The sequence below is a fragment of the Engystomops pustulosus genome, unplaced genomic scaffold (genome assembly GCF_040894005.1).
Source record: "Engystomops pustulosus unplaced genomic scaffold, aEngPut4.maternal MAT_SCAFFOLD_684, whole genome shotgun sequence".
Lineage (NCBI taxonomy): Eukaryota > Metazoa > Chordata > Amphibia > Anura > Leptodactylidae > Engystomops > Engystomops pustulosus.
The window spans coordinates 1-17,500 of record NW_027285563.1 but is presented as its reverse complement, the minus strand read 5'-3'; positions in this window follow the sequence as shown (position 1 = coordinate 17,500).

The window sequence follows — 17,500 nt, the reverse complement described above, 5'->3', positions numbered from 1 at the left end:
GAGCCGTCGCGACGTACCCATGCAGCGCCGCCCGCCAACGCACAGAGGAGCGGAGGGGATCGGGCGCCAGGTCCGGGGGAAGGCTGGGAGGGAAGCTACGGCGCTGCTACCCAGCTTTCAACCCTGCGGGACCGGTGCTCCGCTCCTATCGCTCCGGCGAACAGGGTCCGCTACGCTTTCAACACCAGCGCCCGGCAGAGGGCTTGGAGAAGGCTCGCGCGGATCCTCGGTTCGGATCGCCTGGCTTCGCGGGAGCGGCCTTCGGCTAGGGCCGACGACGGCCGGACCGAGCAGATTTGGACCGGGGTGCGGGGCGAGTACCTGCCTCTCTCACGAAGGGAGTGTCACCGGTAAGAAGCCTCTTCCCACGTCTGCTTGCCGACTTACGCTCGCCCCGACGAGAGGCCCAACCGAAAGAGTGGAAAGGGGCAGAGATTTCCAGGGTCGCCCCACCAGGGATGCAATACCCCAGTGCAGACAGTCGGCCCTGCCCCGAACCTACTCGGTGGTTTGAAGGTTAACCTCTTGGGGAAAAGCAGCGATTCGCCTCGCGGTGCGTGCCTCCGCGGATCTAAACCCCCTCGATCGATGTGGGGCCAGAGGACCCCTTTTCCCCGTACGAAACTGTCAGCTCACCATGGGCTCGACGTCCGTGGGTCGGGGAGTTGAGCGCTTACGCGCGGCGGGACCTTATAACCTGCAGCGGCTGAGGAGCGAAGATTTCCAGGGTGGGCCCCCGGGGATGCCATACCCCGAGCAGCCTGTCGGCCCCGCTCCTAGCACGCTGGCAAGCAATGGAGTCTTCCCCGCGGCAGCCACCGCCCTCGCCCTAGCCTCGCCGTCGGTCGATGAAGAACGTCGTTCGCCCTCCTCTGGCTCGGGATTTGGAAACGGCCTGGCCTTCGCCTACTCCGTCGGGCAACTGCCTTCCGCCAGCCCCTTCCCTCGAATCCCCTTCTTCCATTTTAGACCCGATCAGGGGATTGGTCAGCCCAGCCCTGGGGTAAGAAGAGGGGTTGGGGTCGGTTCGGCTTCGGGTGCCCCGCTCGGCCAAAGGTTCCCCTCGCTTTGGAAGCACGCGAGGTCGCGGAGGGTGTCGGGGTTATTTTTTCGGCTCCCTGGCTTCGCGGGAGCGGCCTTCGGCTAGGGCCGAGGCCGTCCGGCCCGCGCAGATTTGGACCGGGGTCCGGGGCGAGTACCTGCCTCTCTCACGAAGGGAGTGTCACCGGTAAGAAGCCTCTTCCCACGTCTGCTTGCCGACTTACGCTCGCCCCGACGAGAGGCCCAACCGAAAGAGTGGAAAGGGGCAGAGATTTCCAGGGTCGCCCCACCAGGGATGCAATACCCCAGTGCAGACTGTCGGCCCTGCCCCGAACCTACTCGGTGGTTTGAAGGTTAACCTCTTGGGGAAAAGCAGCGATTCGCCTCGCGGTGCGTGCCTCCGCGGATCTAAACCCCCTCGATCGATGTGGGGCCAGAGGACCCCTTTTCCCCGTACGAAACGGCCGGCTCACCATGGGCTCGACATCCGTGGGTCGGAGAGTTGAGCGCTTACGCGCGGCGGGACCTTATAACCTGCAGCGGCTGAGGAGCGAAGATTTCCAGGGTGGGCCCCCGGGGATGCCATACCCCGAGCAGCCAGTCGGCCCCGCTCCTAGCGCGCTGACGAGCAATGGAGTCTTCCCCGCGGCAGCCACCGCCCTCGCCTCGCCGTCGGTCGATGAAGAGCCGAGTTCGCCCTCCTCTGCTCGGGACTCGGAAACGGCCTGGCCTTCGCCTACTCCGTCGGGCAACTGCCTTCCGCCAGCCCCTTCCCTCGAATCCCCTTCTTCCATTTTAGACCCGATCAGGGGATTGGTCAGCCCAGCCCTGGGGTAGGAAGAGGGGTTGGGGTCGGTTCGGCTTCCGGTGCCCCCGCTCGGCCAAAGGTCCCCTCGCTTTGGAAGCAGAGGGTGCCGGGGTTATTTTCGGCTTGACGCCTAGTCCGGTCCCTGCCGGTTCCCGTGGAGGCCCGCGGTCAAAACCAGCTCCCCGGCTGTCGGAGCCGGAGCCCCGCAGCCCGAGCGGACGCACCGAGTCCCTCATGTAAGGGATAGCCGCCCCTACGGAACGGCCCGGACTGGGACCAGGCACCCCCAGGCGCCGAAGGGGTGGGTCGGCCGTGTTGCCGAAGCTTAGCCGGCGCTGATGACCGCAGCCCCTAACGATGCCCACAGGCGGGGGAGCCAAGGAGAGCACTAGGAAGACGTGGCGGGGTCGGACGGCTCAATTTCCAGGGTGGGACCCCGGGGGTTCAGTACCCCGGGCATCCGGTCGGTTTCGCCGGCGCGACCCCAAGCCTTCCACGGCCCCCTTCGTGGGTGCAGCAGGGATACCGTGCAGGGTGCAGGCTTAGACGCCAATTCCCCAGAAGTTTTAGGGATAGGGTTTGTCCGGGCGCCACCGCAGCGACAACCTCGCAAGAAGCTCTCTTCCACAAAAGCACGGGCAACGTTCGTGTGCGAGTGTTGGTCTCCCATGGTCTACCGACTCCCCCGGGCGGCCCAAGCGTTACGCCCACGGCCGGGCCCTCGAGCAGGCGCACCCCTGGTGCCTCTCGTAAGGGAAGGCTACGGTCCTCAACCCCTCGTATGGCGGGGAGGGCGCATTTGAAACGCTAAAGGACGAGCCCTGTTCGGGACCTGGCGGGGATCCGCGGATTGGCGAGAGGGATGGGTCTGCCGTTGGTCAGAGGGGACGCACCCCTGGGACGCAGTTTGGCATTAGCGACCGATGGCCCATCTACGACCATGTACTCCGGGAGCGCCAAGGAGGACGCGGGTGGGCTTTGGGGGCAGACTCAATTTCCAGGGTCTGGGCGCCGGGGGTGCAATACCCTTAAGCGCTCATGTCGGTTTCGTCTGCCGCCCGCCTCTGGCCCGGCTCCTAGTGACGGGTGCTGTGAACGTGCGATCGTGCTTGCGGTTGAAGAGTTCAAAGGCTACCGCTGGGGATAACACGCCCGGGGAATTTAGAAACCCCCCCCTCCGCTACAATCTCTGCTTCTGCCGGACTCGGAGGGGAGCCGCCCCGGGGGCGACCGCTCCCTCTCCTCTTCCGCGGCGTGCCGCGCGCTTCGCCGTCAGCAGCGGAGCGAACCTTTTTCTCGGTCCGCAGCTCTTCAGGCGTAGGCGGGCAGCGCTAACAGGGTACACTGGGGACCACTCGACCGCAACCGCTCCTCCGACCGACGAGCATACCTACCGCGGATACGCCACGGTGGGTCTAAGCCTCGTCGCCGCCGCGAGGAGCAGGCGGGAGCCGTCCCTTTTCGTGCTGCGGAAATAAACCGTGGACACAGAGGTGTGTCTGCGCTCTCCGACCGGGCGGGGGGCGATTGGACTTGCCCGAGGGACACTAGGCGAGGCGCTGCCGCGGGAGCCGGAGCTCCGCGCTGGACGCTGCCGCCGCCGCCGCCGCCCCCCACCCACGGTACGGTGGAGTACGCCCGTTCCATACGCTTCGTAGCAAACCTCAGCCGAAGCAGAGAGTCCTACCGCTGTGGCAGGAGCGGGGCCGTGCGAGGACCACACTGGCACCGCGCTACACAACCTTAGGCAGAGGACCACAGCCGCTCACGGGGAGCGGGGGATTGATGCGCGACCAAGACTGAGGCTAAGGAACGCTTTACCATAAACCGGCCGGGGCCAATACCCCTGACCGAGCAAAGTGCCCTGCCCCGCCGGATCGCGCTGTGTCAGATCGATCAAAAGAGCGGAGAGCCGAGACTCTACCGCTGGGAGTTTGTGGAGAACGGCCTGGCTTGCGTCCCGTCCTCCCGCCCTCGACCTCACATGGCTAGCCTCACCCGCCGGGAGCCACCCCATTGGGGACCGTAGGGCGGAGAAGGGGTCTCCGCGTCCGGAATTTACTTGTGGAGAACGGCCTGGCTTACGTCCCGTCCTCCCGCCCTCGACCTCACATGGCTAGCCTCACCCGCCGGGCGCCACCCCATTGGGGACCGTAGGGCGGAGAAGGGGTCTCCGCGTCCGGAATTTACTTGTGGAGAACGGCCTGGCTTACGTCCCGTCCTCCCGCCCTCGACCTCACACGGCTAGCCTCACCCGCCGGGCGCCACCCCATTGGGGACCGTAGGGCGGAGAAGGGGTCTCCGCGTCCGGAATTTACTTGTGGAGAACGGCCTGGCTTACGTCCCGTCCTCCCGCCCTCGACCTCACATGGCTAGCCTCACCCGCCGGGCGCCACCCCATTGGGGACCGTAGGGCGGAGAAGGGGTCTCCGCGTACGGAATTTCTTGTGGAGAACGGCCTGGCTTACGTCCCGTCCTCCCATGGCTAGCCTCACCCGCCGGGCGCCACCCCATTGGGGACCGTAGGGCGGAGAAGGGGTCTCCGCGTCCGGAATTTCTTGTGGAGAACGGCCTGGCTTACGTCCCGTCCTCCCGCCCTCGACCTCACATGGCTAGCCTACCCCGCCGGGCGCCGCTCCATTGGGGATACGGTACGGCAAAGCGCGACGCCGCACGATGCCAACACTTTGTGCAAAAACCTGGCAGAGTCGACCAAAACCTCGCTTCTTTGACCGGTATTTTTGATGCTTTTCTCTGCCGCCGAAGGTGCACTGAGGGTCGGATCGCCCAAAATTTTTACCGGTCGTTTTGGTCTGCGGTTCTTCCGAGAGGTGCCCGCCTGACAGTTCTTTTTCAGCAGCCTCCGAAAGGCCATCCAGCGGGCAAGCCAGGGGTTGGCAGCCGCCGGCGGTGAGCCTTCCCCGGCCGGGGCAGACGGCTCCGACCGCAAAATTTTTTCGACTTTCGCCGAGGCCAAAACCCCATGCACTTTTAAAGCCTGCCCGCAGCGCCGTCTCCTGTCAGACGTCCCTTGCCGCCTGCGGTGGTCCTCGCCCGGCAGAGAGAAGCCGGAGTCGCCCCCTCTCCGGTTCTTTTTCACCATTCCGGAGCTCTGAAATCTGCCGGACACCGAGTGACCGAGGACGCTTCCAGGAGGGCGGCAGCGAGAGGCAGAGTGCCACCGGTCGGGTCGCCGGTTCTCCCACACTTTGAAAATTTTTCGCTTGTTCTGGTGGGATGGAGAGAGAGCGTGGCTTATGCGCCCTCTGCCCCGCGGTCCGCCCTGGCTGGCCTTACGCCGGTGGTTCGCCAGGCCACCGGCACCTTGTACGGCGGGGACGGCGTGGCTTATGCGCCCGTCAACCCACCTACTCGCCCCGGCTAGCCTTTTACCCGGAGGGCGCCACGCTCCGGGTACCAGTGAGCGGCACGAACCCAGTCATACCATGCCGCTCACCTCGCGCCCTCTCCGGCCTCCGCCGCGGAGACCTCCCGCTAGGACCTGCGGGGGGCGATTTCTGCCAAAATCTACAAAGTCCCCGATGGTTAAGGACGTAGACTGTTGAGCGGGACCTACACACTCTTGTAGCCGATGGGGCTCGCCATTTCCCGCAGAAAATGGACCACCTCCCGCAGAGGAACATGAAATGCCCCTTCCCGCGGGACCCGAAGGACCGCTCTGTCCGAGCAGGCCTCCAGGACCACGGCACGCAAAAGCGACTCAGTCCCGCTGGCATTACGGATCTGACTTTGTGCAAAAACCAGGCAGAGTCGACCAAAACCTCCCTTCTTTGACCGGTGTTTTTGTTGCTTTTCTCTGCCGCCGAAGGTGCACTGAGGGTCGGATCGCCCAAAATTTTTACCGGTCGTTTTGGTCTGCGGTTCTTCCGAGAGGTGCCCGCCTGACAGTTCTTTTTCAGCAGCCTCCGAAAGGGCATCCAGCGGGCAAGCCAGGGGTTGGCAGCCGCCGGCGGTGAGCCTTCCCCGGCCGGGGCAGACAGCTCCGACCGCAAATTTTTTTCGACTTTCGCCGAGGCCAAAACCCCATGCACTTTTAAAGCCTGCCCGCAGCGCCGTCTCCTGGCAGACGTCCCTTGCCGCCTGCGGTGGTCCTCGCCCGGCAGAGAGAAGCCGGTTTCGCCCTCTCACCGGTTCTTTTTCACCATTCCGGAGCTCTGAAATCTGCCGGACACCGAGTGACCGAGGACGCTTCCAGGAGGGCGGCAGCGAGAGGCAGAGTGCCACCGGTCGGGTCCCCGGTTCTCCCACACTTTGAAAATTTTTCGCTTGTTCTGGTGGGATGGAGAGAGAGCGTGGCTTATGCGCCCTCTGCCCCGCGGTACGCCCTTGGCTAGCCTTACGCCGGTGGTTCGCCAGGCCACCGGCACCTTGTACAGCGGGGACGGCGTGGCTTATGCGCCCTCTGCCCCGCGGTCCGCCCTGTCTAGCCTTACGCCGGTGGTTCGCCAGGCCACCGGCACCTTGTACGGCGGGGACGGCGTGGCTTATGCGCCCGTCAACCCACCTGCTCGCCCCGGCTAGCCTTTTACCCGGAGGGCGCCACGCTCCGGGTAGCAGTGAGCGGCACGAGCCCAGTCATACCATGCCGCTCACCTCGCACCTTTTCCGGCCTCCGCCGCGGAGACCTCCCGCTAGGACATGCGGGGGGCGATCTTGACCAAAATCTACAAAGTCCCCGATGGTTAAGGACGTAGACTGTTGAGCGGGACCTACACACTCTTGCAGCCGAAGGGGCTCGCCATTTCCCGCAGAAAATGGACCACCTCCCGCAGAGGAACATGAAATGCCCCTTCCCGCGGGACCCGAAAGGACCGCCCTGTCCGAGCAGGCCTCCAGGACCACGGCACGCAAAAGCGACTCAGTCCCGCTGGCATTACGGATCTGACTTAGTGCAAAAACCTGGCAGAGTCGACCAAAACTCCCCTTCTCTGACCGGTATTTTTGTTGCTTTTCTCTGCCGCCGAAGGTGCACTACGGGTCGGATCGCCCAAAATTTTTACCGGTCGTTTTGGTCTGCGGTTCTTCCGAGAGGTGCCCGCCTGACAGTTCTTTTTCAGAAGCCTCCGAAAGGCCATCCAGCGGGCAAGCCATGAGTTGGCAGCCGCCGGCGGTGAGCCTTCCCCGGCCGGGGCAGACAGCTCCGACCGCATAATTTTTTCGACTTTTGCCGAGGCCAAAACCCCATGCACTTTTAAAGCCTGCCCGCAGCGCCGTCTCCTGTCAGACGTCCCCGCCGCCTGCGGTGGTCCTCGCCCGGCAGAGAGAAGCCGGAGTCGCCCTCTCTCCGGTTCTTTTTCACCATTCCGGAGGTCTGAAATCTGCCGTACTCCGAGTGACCGAGGACGCTTCCAGGAGGACGGCAGCGAGAGGCAGAGTGCCACCGGTCGGGAAGCCGGTTCTCCCACACTTTGAAAATTTTTCGCTTGTGCTGGTGGGATGGAGAGAGAGCGTGGCTTATGCGCCCTCTGCCCCGCGGTACGCCCTTGGCTAGCCTTACGCCGGTGGTTCGCCAGGCCACCGGCACCTTGTACGGCGGGGACGGCGTGGCTTATGCGCCCGTCAACCCACCTACTCGCCCCGGCTAGCCTTTTACCCGGAGGGCGCCACGCTCCGGGTAGCAGTGAGCGGCACGAGCCCAGTCATACCATGCCGCTCACCTCGCACCTTTTCCGGCCTCCGCCGCGGAGACCTCCCGCTAGGACATGCGGGGGGCGATCTTGACCAAAATCTACAAAGTCCCCGATGGTTAAGGACGTAGACTGTTGAGCGGGACCTACACACTCTTGCAGCCGAAGGGGCTCGCCATTTCCCGCAGAAAATGGACCACCTCCCGCAGAGGAACATGAAATGCCCCTTCCCGCGGGACCCGAAGGACCACTCTGTCCGAGCAGGCTTCCAGGACCACGGCACGCAAGAGCGACTCAGTCCCGCTGGCATTACGGATCTGACTTAGTGCAAAAACCTGGCAGAGTCGACCAAAACTCCCCTTCTCTGACCGGTATTTTTGTTGCTTTTCTCTGCCGCCGAAGGTGCACTACGGGTCGGATCGCCCAAAATTTTTACCGGTCGTTTTGGTCTGCGGTTCTTCCGAGAGGTGCCCGCCTGACAGTTCTTTTTCAGCAGCCTCCGAAAGGCCATCCAGCGGGCAAGCCAGGGGTTGGCAGCCGCCGGCGGTGAGCCTTCCCCGGCCGGGGCAGACAGCTCCGACCGCATAATTTTTTCGACTTTCGCCGAGGCCAAAACCCCTTGCACTTTTAAAGCCTGCCCGCAGCGCCGTCTCCTGTCAGACGTCCCCGCCGCCTGCGGTGGTCCTCGCCCGGCAGAGAGAAGCCGGAGTCGCCCTCTCTCCGGTTCTTTTTCACCATTCCGGAGCTCTTAAATCTGCCATACTCCGAGTGACCGAGGACGCTTCCAGGAGGGCGGCAGCGAGAGGCAGAGTGCAACTGGTCGGGAAGCCGGTTCTCCCACACTTTGAAAATTTTTCGCTTGTGCTGGTGGGATGGAGAGAGAGCGTGGCTTATGCGCCCTCTGCCCCGCGGTACGCCCTTGGCTAGCCTTACGCCGGTGGTTCGCCAGGCCACCGGCACCTTGTACGGCGGGGACGGCGTTGCTTATGCGCCCGTCATCCCACCTACTCGCCCCGGCTAGCCTTTTACCCGGAGGGCGCCACGCTCCGGGTAGCAGTGAGCGGCACGAGCCCAGTCATACCATGCCGCTCACCTCGCACCTTTTCCGGCCTCCGCCGCGGAGACCTCCCGCTAGGACATGCGGGGGGCGATCTTGACCAAAATCTACAAAGTCCCCGATGGTTAAGGACGTAGACTGTTGAGCGGGACCTACACACTCTTGCAGCCGAAGGGGCTCGCCATTTCCCGCAGAAAATGGACCACCTCCCGCAGAGGAACATGAAATGCCCCTTCCCGCGGGACCCGAAGGACCACTCTGTCCGAGCAGGCTTCCAGGACCACGGCACGCAAGAGCGACTCAGTCCCGCTGGCATTACGGATCTGACTTAGTGCAAAAACCTGGCAGAGTCGACCAAAACTCCCCTTCTCTGACCGGTATTTTTGTTGCTTTTCTCTGCCGCCGAAGGTGCACTACGGGTCGGATCGCCCAAAATTTTTACCGGTCGTTTTGGTCTGCGGTTCTTCCGAGAGGTGCCCGCCTGACAGTTCTTTTTCAGCAGCCTCCGAAAGGCCATCCAGCGGGCAAGCCAGGGGTTGGCAGCCGCCGGCGGTGAGCCTTCCCCGGCCGGGGCAGACAGCTCCGACCGCATAATTTTTTCGACTTTCGCCGAGGCCAAAACCCCATGCACTTTTAAAGCCTGCCCGCAGCGCCGTCTCCTGTCAGACGTCCCCGCCGCCTGCGGTGGTCCTCGCCCGGCAGAGAGAAGCCGGAGTCGCCCTCTCTCCGGTTCTTTTTCACCATTCCGGAGCTCTTAAATCTGCCATACTCCGAGTGACCGAGGACGCTTCCAGGAGGGCGGCAGCGAGAGGCAGAGTGCAACCGGTCGGGAAGCCGGTTCTCCCACACTTTGAAAATTTTTCGCTTGTGCTGGTGGGATGGAGAGAGAGCGTGGCTTATGCGCCCTCTGCCCCGCGGTACGCCCTTGGCTAGCCTTACGCCGGTGGTTCGCCAGGCCACCGGCACCTTGTACGGCGGGGACGGCGTTGCTTATGCGCCCGTCATCCCACCTACTCGCCCCGGCTAGCCTTTTACCCGGAGGGCGCCACGCTCCGGGTAGCAGTGAGCGGCACGAGCCCAGTCATACCATGCCGCTCACCTCGCACCTTTTCCGGCCTCCGCCGCGGAGACCTCACGCTCTGTTCTGCGGAGAGCGATTTTGGGCAAAATCTACAAAGTCCCCGATGGTTAAGGACGTAGACTGTTCAGCGGGACCTACACACTCTTGTAGCCGAAGGGGCTCGCCATTTCCCGCAGAAAATGGATCACCTCCCGCAGAGGAACATGAAATGCCCCTTCCCGCGGGACCCGCAGGACCGCTCTGTCCGAGCAGGCCTCCAGGACCACGGCACGCAAAAGCGACTCAGTCCCGCTGGCATTACGGATCTGACTTAGTGCAAAAACCTGGCAGAGTCGACCAAAACTCCCCTTCTCTGACCGGTATTTTTGTTGCTTTTCTCTGCCGCCGAAGGTGCACTACGGGTCGGATCGCCCAAAATTTTTACCGGTCGTTTTGGTCTGCGGTTCTTCCGAGAGGTGCCCGCCTGACAGTTCTTTTTCAGAAGCCTCCGAAAGGGCATCCAGCGGGCAAGCCAGGGGTTGGCAGCCGCCGGCGGTGAGCCTTCCCCGGCCGGGGCAGACAGCTCCGACCGCATAATTTTTTCGACTTTTGCCGAGGCCAAAACCCCATGCACTTTTAAAGCCTGCCCGCAGCGCCGTCTCCTGTCAGACGTCCCCGCCGCCTGCGGTGGTCCTCGCCCGGCAGAGAGAAGCCGGAGTCGCCCTCTCTCCGGTTCTTTTTCACCATTCCGGAGCTCTTAAATCTGCCGTACTCCGAGTGACCGAGGACGCTTCCAGGAGGGCGGCAGCGAGAGGCAGAGTGCCACCGGTCGGGAAGCCGGTTCTCCCACACTTTGAAAATATTTCGCTTGTGCTGGTGGGATGGAGAGAGAGCGTGGCTTATGCGCCCTCTGCCCCGCGGTCCGCCCTGGCTAGCCTTACGCCGGTGGTTCGCCAGGCCACCGGCACCTTGTACGGCGGGGACGGCGTTGCTTATGCGCCCGTCATCCCACCTACTCGCCCCGGCTAGCCTTTTACCCGGAGGGCGCCACGCTCCGGGTAGCAGTGAGCGGCACGAGCCCAGTCATACCATGCCGCTCACCTCGCACCTTTTCCGGCCTCCGCCGCGGAGACCTCACGCTCTGTTCTGCGGAGAGCGATTTTGGGCAAAATCTACAAAGTCCCCGATGGTTAAGGACGTAGACTGTTGAGCGGGAACCTACACACTCTTGTAGCCGAAGGGGCTCGCCATTTCCCGCAGAAAAATGGATCACCTCCCGCAGAGGAACATGAAATGCCCCTTCCCGCGGGACCCGAAGGACCGCTCTGTCCGAGCAGGCCTCCAGGACCACGGCACGCAAAAGCGACTCAGTCCCGCTGGCATTACGGATCTGACTTAGTGCAAAAACCTGGCAGAGTCGACCAAAACTCCCCTTCTCTGACCGGTATTTTTGCTGCTTTTCTCTGCCGCCGAAGGTGCACTACGTGTCGGATCGCCCAAAATTTTTACCGGTCGTTTTGGTCTGCGGTTCTTCCGAGAGGTGCCCGCCTGACAGTTCTTTTTCAGCAGCCTCCGAAAGGGCATCCAGCGGGCAAGCCAGGGGTTGGCAGCCGCCGGCGGTGAGCCTTCCCCCGGCCGGGGCAGACAGCTCCGACCGCATAATTTTTTCGAACTTCTCCGAGGTCAAAATCCCAGGCACTCCGACGGAAGGTCCGCCGCGCGTCTCCCGTCTGACGTCCCCGCCGCTCGCGGTGGTCCTCGCCCGGCAGGGAGCTGCCGGATTCGCCCTCTTACCGGTTCTTTTTCACCTTTCCGGAGCTCTGATATCTGCCGCACACACAGTGACCGAGGACGCTTCCAGGAGGGCGGCAGCGAGAGGCAGAGTGCCACCGGGCGGGTCCTCGGTTCTCCCACACTTAGAAAATTTTTGCGCTTGTGCTGGTGCGAGGACGTAGGTCTTTCGACCGGGGCAAGCCTGGAGGGCGGTAGCCGGGATTGGCGCCCTATTCCCGGCTAGCTCTCGGAGGCTTCACCCGGTTGGAGGTTGGAGCTCCGACTTCCATGGGCATGTTCCTCACCGGGACCTACGACCAAGTGTGGCCGAGGGACAGTGACACATTCCCGGGTAGCCTGAGTGGCTGCTCCCGCTGAGCTACTTCCATGGGCACTATTCCTCCCCGGGACTTGCCGCCAAGTCTTGGCCGGGGGACAGTGACACATTCCCGGGTAGCCTGAGTGGCTGCTCCCGCTGAGCTACTTCCATGGGCACTATTCCTCCCCGGGACTTGCCGCCAAGTCTTGGCCGGGGGACAGTGACACATTCCCGGGTAGCCTGAGTGGCTGCTCCGCTGAGCTCTCACTTCCATGGGCATGTTCCTCACCGGGACATACTACCAAGTGTGGCCGGGTTTCGAGCTCCAAACTCGGCTTGCACTTGGTCGCTTGGGGGGTCCCCTCCGCTCCGGGAAGGGCGCCCTCCAGCGGGCAGACGAGGGTACTTCTAGTCTGCCCGAGCTCCATGGGGCCCCTCTCGCCCCTAGGCTCCCCGCCCAGGGTTCCAGGGTCCCGGATACAGCCACCCTGTCGAGTTCGGTATAGGGTACCGGGCCTGGCTGGAATCACGCCGGGATCGGTGAGACCTCCTCGGCCGCGGCTCAGCCTCCAAACTCCCTTTCGCGGTTCTCTTCCCTTCAACTTCCATGGGCATGTTCCACACCGGGACCTCCGACCAAGTGTGGCCGGGGAACAGTCGCCCATGCCCGGGTAGCCTCAGCAAGTGCTCCCGCTGAGGTCAACTTGGAGGTTGGAGCTCCGACTTCCATGGGCACTGTTCCTCCCCGGGACCTGCCGCCAAGTCTGGCCGGGGGACAGTGACACATTCCCGGGTAGCTTGAGCGGCTTCTCCCGCTGAACTCTTACTTCCATGGGCATGTTCCTCATCAGGAACCAACGACCAAGTGTGGCCCAGGGACAGTGACACATTCCCGGGTAGCCTCAGCAGCTGCTCCCGCTGAGCTACTTCCATGGGCACTATTCCTCCCCGGGACTTGCCGCCAAGTCTTGGCCGGGGACAGTGACACATTGCCGGGTAGCCTGAGTGGCTGCTCCCGCTGAGCTCTTACTTCCATGGGCATGTTCCTCACCGGGACCAACTACCAAGTGTGGCCGGGTTTCGAGCTCCAAACTCGGCTTGCACTTGGTCGCTTGGGGGGTCCCCTCCGCTCCGGGAAGGGCGCCCTCCAGCGGGCAGACGAGGGTACTTCTAGTCTGCCCGAGCTCCATGGGGCCCCTCTCGCCCCTAGGCTCCCCGCCCAGGGTTCCAGGGTCCCGGATACAGCCACCCTGTCGAGTTCGGTATAGGGTACCGGGCCTGGCTGGAATCACGCCGGGATCGGTGAGACCTCCTCGGCCGCGGCTCAGCCTCCAGACTCCCTTTCGCGGTTCTCTTCCCTTCAACTTCCATGGGCATGTTCCACACCGGGACCTCCGACCAAGTGTGGCCGGGGAACAGTCGCCCATGCCCGGGTAGCCTCAGCAAGTGCTCCCGCTGAGGTCAACTTGGAGGTTGGAGCTCCGACTTCCATGGGCACTGTTCCTCCCCGGGACCTGCCGCCAAGTCTGGCCGGGGGACAGTGACACATTCCCGGGTAGCTTGAGCGGCTTCTCCCGCTGAACTCTTACTTCCATGGGCATGTTCCTCATCAGGAACCAACGACCAAGTGTGGCCCAGGGACAGTGACACATTCCCGGGTAGCCTCAGCAGCTGCTCCCGCTGAGCTACTTCCATGAGCACTATTCCTCCCCGGGACCTGCCGCCAAGTCTGGCCGGGGGACAGTGACACATTCCCGGGTAGCCTCAGCAGCTGCTCCCGCTGAGCTACTTCCATGGGCACTATTCCTCCCCGGGACTTGCCGCCAAGTCTTGGCCGGGGGACAGTGACACATTGCCGGGTAGCCTGAGTGGCTGCTCCCGCTGAGCTCTTACTTCCATGGGCATGTTCCTCACCGGGACCAACTACCAAGTGTGGCCGGGTTTCGAGCTCCAAACTCGGCTTGCACTTGGTCGCTTGGGGGGTCCCCTCCGCTCCGGGAAGGGCGCCCTCCAGCGGGCAGACGAGGGTACTTCTAGTCTGCCCGAGCTCCATGGGGCCCCTCTCGCCCCTAGGCTCCCCGCCCAGGGTTCCAGGGTCCCGGATACAGCCACCCTGTCGAGTTCGGTATAGGGTACCGGGCCTGGCTGGAATCACGCCGGGATCGGTGAGACCTCCTCGGCCGCGGCTCAGCCTCCAAACTCCCTTTCGCGGTTCTCTTCCCTTCAACTTCCATGGGCATGTTCCACACCGGGACCTCCGACCAAGTGTGGCCGGGGAACAGTCGCCCATGCCCGGGTAGCCTCAGCAAGTGCTCCCGCTGAGGTCAACTTGGAGGTTGGAGCTCCGACTTCCATGGGCACTGTTCCTCCCCGGGACCTGCCGCCAAGTCTGGCCGGGGGACAGTGACACATTCCCGGGTAGCTTGAGCGGCTTCTCCCCGCTGAACTCTTACTTCCATGGGCATGTTCCTCATCAGGAACCAACGACCAAGTGTGGCCCAGGGACAGTGACACATTCCCGGGTAGCCTCAGCAGCTGCTCCCGCTGAGCTACTTCCATGAGCACTATTCCTCCCCGGGACCTGCCGCCAAGTCTGGCCGGGGGACAGTGACACATTCCCGGGTAGCCTCAGCAGCTGCTCCCGCTGAGCTACTTCCATGGGAACTATTCCTCCCCGGGACTTGCCGCCAAGTCTTGGCCGGGGGACAGTGACACATTCCCGGGTAGCCTGAGTGGCTGCTCCCGCTGAGCTCTTACTTCCATGGGCATGTTCCTCACCGGGACATACTACCAAGTGTGGCCGGGTTTCGAGCTCCAAACTCGGCTTGCACTTGGTCGCTTGGGGGGTCCCCTCCGCTCCCGGGAAGGGCGCCCTCCAGCGGGCAGACGAGGGTACTTCTAGTCTGCCCGAGCTCCATGGGGCCCCTCTCGCCCCTAGGCTCCCCGCCCAGGGTTCCAGGGTCCCGGATACAGCCACCCTGTCGAGTTCGGTATAGGGTACCGGGCCTGGCTGGAATCACGCCGGGATCGGTGAGACCTCCTCGGCCGCGGCTCAGCCTCCAGACTCCCTTTCGCGGTTCTCTTCCCTTCAACTTCCATGGGCATGTTCCACACCGGGACCTCCGACCAAGTGTGGCCGGGGAACAGTCGCCCATGCCCGGGTAGCCTCAGCAAGTGCTCCCGCTGAGGTCAACTTGGAGGTTGGAGCTCCGACTTCCATGGGCACTGTTCCTCCCCGGGACCTGCCGCCAAGTCTGGCCGGGGGACAGTGACACATTCCCGGGTAGCTTGAGCGGCTTCTCCCGCTGAACTCTTACTTCCATGGGCATGTTCCTCATCAGGAACCAACGACCAAGTGTGGCCCAGGGACAGTGACACATTCCCGGGTAGCCTCAGCAGCTGCTCCCGCTGAGCTACTTCCATGAGCACTATTCCTCCCCGGGACCTGCCGCCAAGTCTGGCCGCAGTGACACATTCCCGGGTAGCCTCAGCAGCTGCTCCCGCTGAGCTACTTCCATGGGCACTATTCCTCCCCGGGACTTGCCGCCAAGTCTTGGCCGGGGGACAGTGACACATTGCCGGGTAGCCTGAGTGGCTGCTCCCGCTGAGCTCTTACTTCCATGGGCATGTTCCTCACCGGGACCAACTACCAAGTGTGGCCGGGTTTCGAGCTCCAAACTCGGCTTGCACTTGGTCGCTTGGGGGGTCCCCTCCGCTCCGGGAAGGGCGCCCTCCAGCGGGCAGACGAGGGTACTTCTAGTCTGCCCGAGCTCCATGGGGCCCCCTCTCGCCCCTAGGCTCCCCGCCCAGGGTTCCAGGGTCCCGGATACAGCCACCCTGTCGAGTTCGGTATAGGGTACCGGGCCTGGCTGGAATCACGCCGGGATCGGTGAGACCTCCTCGGCCGCGGCTCAGCCTCCAAACTCCCTTTCGCGGTTCTCTTCCCTTCAACTTCCATGGGCATGTTCCACACCGGGACCTCCGACCAAGTGTGGCCGGGGAACAGTCACCCATGCCCGGGTAGCCTCAGCGGCTGCTCCCGCTGAGGTCAACTTGGAGGTTGGAGCTCCGACTTCCATGGGCACTATTCCTCCCCGGGACCTGCCGCCAAGTCTGGCCGGGGGACAGTGACACATTCCCGGGTAGCCTGAGCGGCTGCTCCCGCTGCACTCTTTAGTGCCATGGGCATGTTCCTCATCAGGAATCAACGACCAAGTGTGGCCGAGGGACAGTGACACATTCCCGGGTAGCCTGAGTGGCTGCTCCCGCTGAGCTACTTCCATGAGCACTATTCCTCCCCGGGACCTGCCGCCAAGTCTGGCCGGGGGACAGTGACACATTCCCGGGTAGCCTGAGTGGCTGCTCCCGCTGAGCTACTTCCATGAGCACTATTCCTCCCCGGGACCTGCCGCCAAGTCTTGGCCGGGGGACAGTGACACATTCCCGGGTAGCCTGAGTGGCTGCTCCCGCTGAGCTCTTACTTCCATGGGCATGTTCCTCACCGGGACATACTACCAAGTGTGGCCGAGTTTCGAGCTCCAAACTCGGCTTGCACTTGGTCGCTTGGGGGGTCCCCTCCGCTCCGGGAAGGGCGCCCTCCAGCGGGCAGACGAGGGTACTTCTAGTCTGCCCGAGCTCCATGGGGCCCCTCTCGCCCCTAGGCTCCCGGCCCAGGGTTCCAGGGTCGCGGATCCAGCCACCATGCGGAGTTCGGTTTGGGTACCGGGCCTGGCAGAAATCACGCCGGGATCGGTGAGCCCTCCTCGGCCGCGGCTTCGCGCAAAAACTCCCTTTCGCGGTTCTCTTCACTTCAACTTCCATGGACACGTTCCACACTTGGACCTACGACCAAGTGTGCCCGGGGAACAGTAACCCATGCCCGGGCAGCCTCAGCAAGTGCTCCCGCTGAGGTCAATTTGGAGGTTTGAGCTCCGACTTCCATGGCCATGTTCCTCACCGGGACCTACGACCAAGCGTGGCCGGGTTTCGAGCTCCCAAACTCGGCTTGCACTTTGTGGCCAAGGGGTCCCCTCCGCTCCGGGAAGGGCGCCCTCCAGCGGGCAGACGAGGTTACTTCTAGTCTGCCCGAGCTCCATGGGGCATTATTCCTCCCCGGGACTTGCCGCCAAGTCTGGCCGGGGGACAGTGACACTTGGCCGGTAGGCGAAGTGGCTTCTCCCGCTGACTTGCCCCTTTGGAAGTAGGAGCTCTTACTTCCATGGGCATTATACCTCTCGAAGACTTAGAGCCAAGTGAGCTCCTACTTCCATGGGCATTATTCCTCCCCGGGACTTGCCGCCAAGTCTGGCCGGGGGACAGTGACACTTGGCCGGGTAGGCGAAGTGGCTTCTCCCGCTGACTTGCCCCTTTGGAAGTAGGAGCTCCTACTTCCATGGGCATTATTCCTCCCCGGGACTTGCCGCCAAGTCTGGCCGGGGGACAGTGACACTTGGCCGGGTAGGCGAAGTGGCTTCTCCCGCTGACTTGCCCCTTTGGAAGTAGGAGCTCCTACTTCCATGGGCATTATTCCTCCCCGGGACTTGCCGCCAAGTCTGGCCGGGGGACAGTGACACTTGGCCGGGTAGGCGAAGTGGCTTCTCCCGCTGACTTGCCCCTTTGGAAGTAGGAGCTCCTACTTCCATGGGCATTATTCCTCCCCGGGACTTGCCGCCAAGTCTGGCCGGGGGACAGTGACACTTGGCCGGGTAGGCGAAGTGGCTTCTCCCGCTGACTTGCCCCTTTGGAAGGAGGAGCTCCCTACTTCCATGGGCATTATTCCTCCCCGGGACTTGCC